This window comes from Limanda limanda, chromosome 22, assembly GCF_963576545.1.
Source record: "Limanda limanda chromosome 22, fLimLim1.1, whole genome shotgun sequence".
Lineage (NCBI taxonomy): Eukaryota > Metazoa > Chordata > Actinopteri > Pleuronectiformes > Pleuronectidae > Limanda > Limanda limanda.
Genome location: NC_083657.1, coordinates 5,105,323 through 5,111,211, shown reverse-complemented (window position 1 = coordinate 5,111,211; position 5,889 = coordinate 5,105,323).

Genomic DNA, 5,889 nt, shown 5'->3' with positions numbered 1-5,889 from the left:
CCTTTGGAACGGTCGAGAACCGTCGCTGCTCTACAGTTTGTGTCCTCACGTTTTAAAAATGCACCTGCAGCTATGAAAAAAATAAATAATAATCGGTCTCCCTTTCCCTCATCCTCCTCGTCCTCCTCATCCTCCCCCTCCAGTTGTTCGGCAGCAGCAGCAGCAGCAGCAGCAGCAGTGACAGGCCGTTGCCATGGCAACAGAAGCAGATGTTTAAGGGGATTCTCCTGTGTGATGGGATGTGAACTCTTGACCTCTGCCTTTTAGAAAAAAAACAGAGAAATAGCAGTAATGGATATGGATTTATGAGTGTATGGGCTGAAGCTGTACTGCCTCTAACGCAGCTTGGCACACCATATGCCACTGTATGCATTTTTTATGATGTGCGCCGACTCGGTTGAACAATTGACTTCACTCTCGGGCTCTGGGGCTTTTGCAGCAGCGCACACACCATGTATGTTGAAACTATGCAGGATAAACTGTGTCTCCACCTCCTCTGTACATAACCGGGATGATATTTCAGCGGCCGTGCATCTTTTATAAGCAACAGGTCCCACGACCGCGGCAAATCTCACCGCGGCAGGAATTAATAGCGGTAATGTTGTGTACGTTAAATAGTGTAAAGCTGAACCGACCGTGGAGTTGATTTGACAGACCAGGATGCATATATGCATTAATGGCTCGGAGCAGAAGAGTGAGTCACAGCGATGCTACAGTAACCACCGGGGCCGGATTCTGCACGCTCTTCCCAGGCTGCAGGCTCCGTGCTCTACATACACACACATGTAGTTGACCAGCTGTTCTCACATGGCCGTCTCTCACTGCGGAGCGTTGATGTCACGGCGTTCTGCAGAAGACCAACGCTGTGTTCCTTCATGCAACGAGCGAAACGTGTTGTTAATGTGGCCTCAGGCGGAACTATAATGAACTAATAGTTTTATATATACAAACAGAGGATGAGGAGCCATTGAAACACAGCAGCAATATGTGAATACTAAGTATTGAGGTCAATGTTTTACCGACAGAAAAGGTTCAATCATACTCAAAACGTTTTAATACCAGTCGTGAACCGTGTGGAGTCGGACCTTGGACTTTTCTTCTGCTAGAAAAGCATTATTGTAGAAATTGCAGAAATATTTCCTACATATAAACCATCTGCTCTTATATCAGAAGCAACGTAGAGTAAAGTGTGATAGTGTCCTGTGAAGCGGCTTCATCCTCCGACCTGAGAGTCTTCCCTCACTTCCGTGCGGATGTAAATCATTCTTGATGGAAAATAAACACACAATCGGATCATGTTTCTTTATTTTCGCTGCTCGATGTTTCCGGGCTTTGCTCCAGAGCAAAGGTTTTGTTTCATGTTGTGAATCTTTGTGGATTCAAGTTGTTTCCAAATGTCTCAAAGCTGCCGCAGTTAATCTTGTAACCACAGTCCAGTGAATTCATCTGATCCTGCTGGGCTGTAAAGGGGGTTTCATAAATCTGCCTTCTACAGGCAGAATGCATCAGATCCATGTGAGGCTCAAATTTGACCTCTGCATCATGTAAAGGCACAAATTTAAATGTGTGTTTAGTTTACACAAAATTAACAATGTGGATAAAACGTTAAGATGCTTGAAACCGCTTTTTACCAACGACAATAGTCTCCTGTCTTTGTTGGTGTCCTTGTTTTATTTCAGGAACTCTGTAAAAGGCCTTGTTTTAAATCTAGAAATAGTCCAGCATCTTCTGGAGTTCTCTGCAGACTCTTTGACCTAAGCAGGAGACAAGTTGTCCCTCCAACACTGACTTCATTATACATACACAATCAATCTTTAATCTGCTCATCACCTCCCTCCAGAGCAGCCGCTCCTGCCTCCTCTGTCAGGCCCATCAAAGTTTCATCGGGGTAATCGAGATAAAATAGAAATGGAATAACTGCGTCTTCCATTTTAATCCCGGAGGAAAAGTGTCAAGGTGGCAGACGGAGAACGAGCTTTTCTACCTAAATGTACTGCAAACGGGCAAGGAAGTGTTTTCCAATAGAATATTCTACTGGAGAGAGAGAGAGCGTGTGTGTGTGTGTGGGTGGGTGTGTGTGTGTGTGTGTGTGTGTGTGTTTGTGTGTATGGTGTGTGTGTGTGTGCGTCTGTCCAGGACGTCAGGAGTTAAGTCTGTTCTGTACAAACCTGCACACGGTGTACTAACACACTGTGGAGCTTGTTCTTTTTTTTACATCGCCCAGATTAAGAAAGTGGGAAAGTTCAGACGAGGTTAAAATATTCTTTTGTTCTTTCGCAGCAGCTGACATGAAAGTGTGTGTGTGTGTGTGTGTGTGTGTGTGTGTGTGTGTGTGTGTAGTAATAAGCTTGTACCGCCATGTAATTCCCTGCTAGTTCGTCATATGAAGCTTTTTTCTTCTTCTCCGTCTTATATAATGTAGCTCACATAAAGCCAATGGAGGGGGGTCATTTAAGGATTTTGTGGATTAGGCTCTGTGTGTGTGTGCGTGTCTGTGTGTGTCTGTCTGTGTGAGAGAGAACACACAAGAAGAGACGGCGTACAGAGCGGAGAAGGATAAAAAAAAATATTAAAAAAACTAAACAGCATAATGCAAATATAATATGAAGGGCCCGGGGGTGTATGTTCATGCATGCGTGGTTCTATAAAAGAGCAAACCACAGAGTACAGACAGAACAGACTGTACAGACAGCGAGTCCGCCACTAGAGGGCGCTCCTCTCCTGTGAACTTTTGACCCCCTGCTGCCGGCCAATCAGACGACATCACATCTGTTATTACGTGTTCCGGGCTTTGATTAATTAGCCGAATGCAAACTCCACAAACTGACTCCATGAGCGTCCGCAAGAGGACAGAGCCTCCGCCGGACTCGAGGGAGGGAGGGAGGGAGGGGGGGCGGGCAAACGGAGAGAGAGCGAGACGTGATCCAAATTGACAAAGTATGAAACAGAGGAGAAGGAGGGAGATGGGAACGTGGGAGGAGACGGCGGAGAGGAGCTGACAGGAGCTGTAATAGATGTGAATGTGTTTCGCTGGATGCAGCTCGACATGTTGCTCTGACTGTGAGGATTCAAACGCACAGCAGCTTCCTGTCCGTCAGCCACGACTCCAGATGTGTGAATATATATCTTCTGCTGCATCAACCCTCTTTTTATATCTGTTTATCATCTGAGGGTAGACAAACAGGTCTAAAGGGTCCAGAGGTTCCAGAGGTTCCAGAGGTTCCAGAGGATCAGGAAGCCCATGGGCCCAAAACACATTCTGTGGGTGACTGAAAGCATTTCTTGTAGGAATGTCGATCAAAAGGCTAAAAAGAGACAAATTGAACATGTGGTCTAGAGACTAACCTCCAACAGTGGGGCAGAATACACCCCAGGGTTAAGTCTGGGGATTGAGGCAGTCTACCCTCTTTCCCTAGTTCAGGAAATGTTAATTTGTTAAACGTTATTTTGTAATATTGTTAAAGTAGAAAGGGACTGTTATATTAAAAAGAAAAGAAAGTTCTTTAAGGTTTAAGATTGTTATAAAATAATAATCAATACAGTGAATATTACTTTTACTTAGGGGGAATTAAAAGTAAAGGGGGAGGAATGTTGTGTATTGTTACTCTATTAAGTTGTTCCCTCGGGGCCTCCGTAATGCCCCACTGTTTATCTGCATTGCATGCTGGGTATTCTCTGCCCTGTGAAACACCCAGTAAAGGATGCACGTTAAATCATCACGGTCTCCTGTCTAATCATCATCAAACCATCTTATAGTGATGCAAAATGATTATAGAAGCACAAAGTTCACACATGTAGACATAAGATTACGATAAAATAACACAAAATGAACACAAATCTGCCACAAGGCTTCTTTCTTTCCTCTGTTTCCCCTCCTCTTCCTGCCCTCGCTCCCTTGTACTTCCTGCCTGTTCTCAGCCGTCAGGCGTCAGCCACCAGGAGCCGATCAGAGACCACAACTGATCGTCATCCCCTCTTCTTGCATCCCGACCTTCAGCTGAACTCGCCTCACAGCTCCCGGGCCACAGAGACCGAGAAGCAAGATGTCGGGTGAAGAAGCGGCAGATTTCACTTCTTCACGTCCCTTGCCGGACCTCAGTACTTTTCTAATCTCTCCGAACGCGTCTTGCACCTCTCGGCCTCAACCAAACGCTGAAAAACTGTTTATTTGTGATTCTTTCCTCATAATTCATAAGATTTTCAACGTGGGTCAGGGCTCAGGATGTTGCATGTGTCCACATCATGTTGAGGAACGAGATATATTTGTCGGACTTTCCAGATGAGAGGCTCGGTCTTTTGCACATTGTTAAAAATACAATATTTTATTCATGCTGCGAGTTACAAAGCATGTTGCTCTCAAAGACCCGTGTCAAAGAGCCCTCCTCAGATATCGCACTGAATAAATAAAATCCATATGTGTATATATATATATTCTTTTAGTTAGCAGTCGGTGGAAGTTAGCAGTCACATGATGATGTCTTGTGTTAAAACAAATAGCAGTGTGGTGATGATTCTTTGTGGAGGCGTCATATCTCATTCTGCCATAAGAGGAAAGATAAACACGTGAAAGATCAAACACAGAACGACTGCTGCAGAGTTAAAACTGATATTTATGAATAAAAACACATTTTAAATGACTTCAAATGAATTATCACCCTCAGAAAACGACGTAACGTTAGAAGAAGAGGAACTTGTCAGCTTGAAGTTTGAGTGTAGCCTCTGTACTTTCCCCTCCACTCATTTAGCTTCCTTACTGTGTGCCACGCTGGATACGAACGCTGTGACTTTGATTTGCAACACGCTCTGACAGCCGCTCGCTACAGGACGCCATCAGCCAATCGCCTCGGCCGCCGCCAGCCTCTCGGCCAATGGGACGGCGCGGGCCCCTCGGGGGGGTGTGTCTCATTAGCTAGATTCCAGGACCTGGCTCTGGCCCACCGGACGCACTCAGCCAGAAAGGATGCAGTCCAGAGGGGGATTCATCATCTGCAGCGTCGTCTCCTCTTCCTCCGCTCGCTCTCTCTCTCCTCTACCTCTTCAGCAGCAGAGGAGGCGAGGGAGTAAAACACATACAGCAAACAACTGCCGGTATAAGGTTAATACATCTTTTAAAAGAGTACCAGAAGCATATATTATTTTTAAAGAAAAGAGCCGTAATCATAATTTCCTGAATGACAAGTCAATGCTTGCTCCAGAATCAAGTTTGGTCCGATCTCGTTCCCGGCCGCCTCTTCACCCAGTCAGGAACACCGTGTTCTTTCGTGGCCCTCCCTTGTGCTACAGCTATTTTGGGCACAGACTAGATAATCTGCATTTCTATACTTTCAAAATATACCCCTGATATACGTCCGTCCTCAGAATCGGCTCCAGATGGCTTTTTGCCGGGCAGTGGGTGGTTTACGTAACGGTGGGCGATCTTATTCCAAAAGATCTAATGTTATCTAAATGTCCCCCCTGGGAGGTGGCTGAGTTTGGAAAAGGTGGGTGGGGTGGGGGCCAGCTCGTGAACTTCTCATGGTCCATCAGGTTCAATATAAATCCTCGCCCTGGAGGGACCGGCGCTGACCTTTGCAGCCGGGATCCTGCGAACGCCGTACCTGTCCTGGTCACCGGACGCCAGCTCGGCGAGCGGCTCCCTGAGCGATGGCGTCTCCACGGCAACGATTGGCTAAAGGTGATTCGCCAAAATGTCTTTGGAAGTCAGAATAATGTGCGGCGAGACAAGAAAAAGGGTTTTACATCACTGGGGTTTTGAAAAAGTAATGGATCTTTTCTTTTAGGATCGGTAAATAAGAGCAAATAGTTCCATCCATCCATTATCTATGCCGCGTATCCTTTGGCAGGGTTCACCATGGACATGTCATCTGAACCAAAATCCATTTATACAAC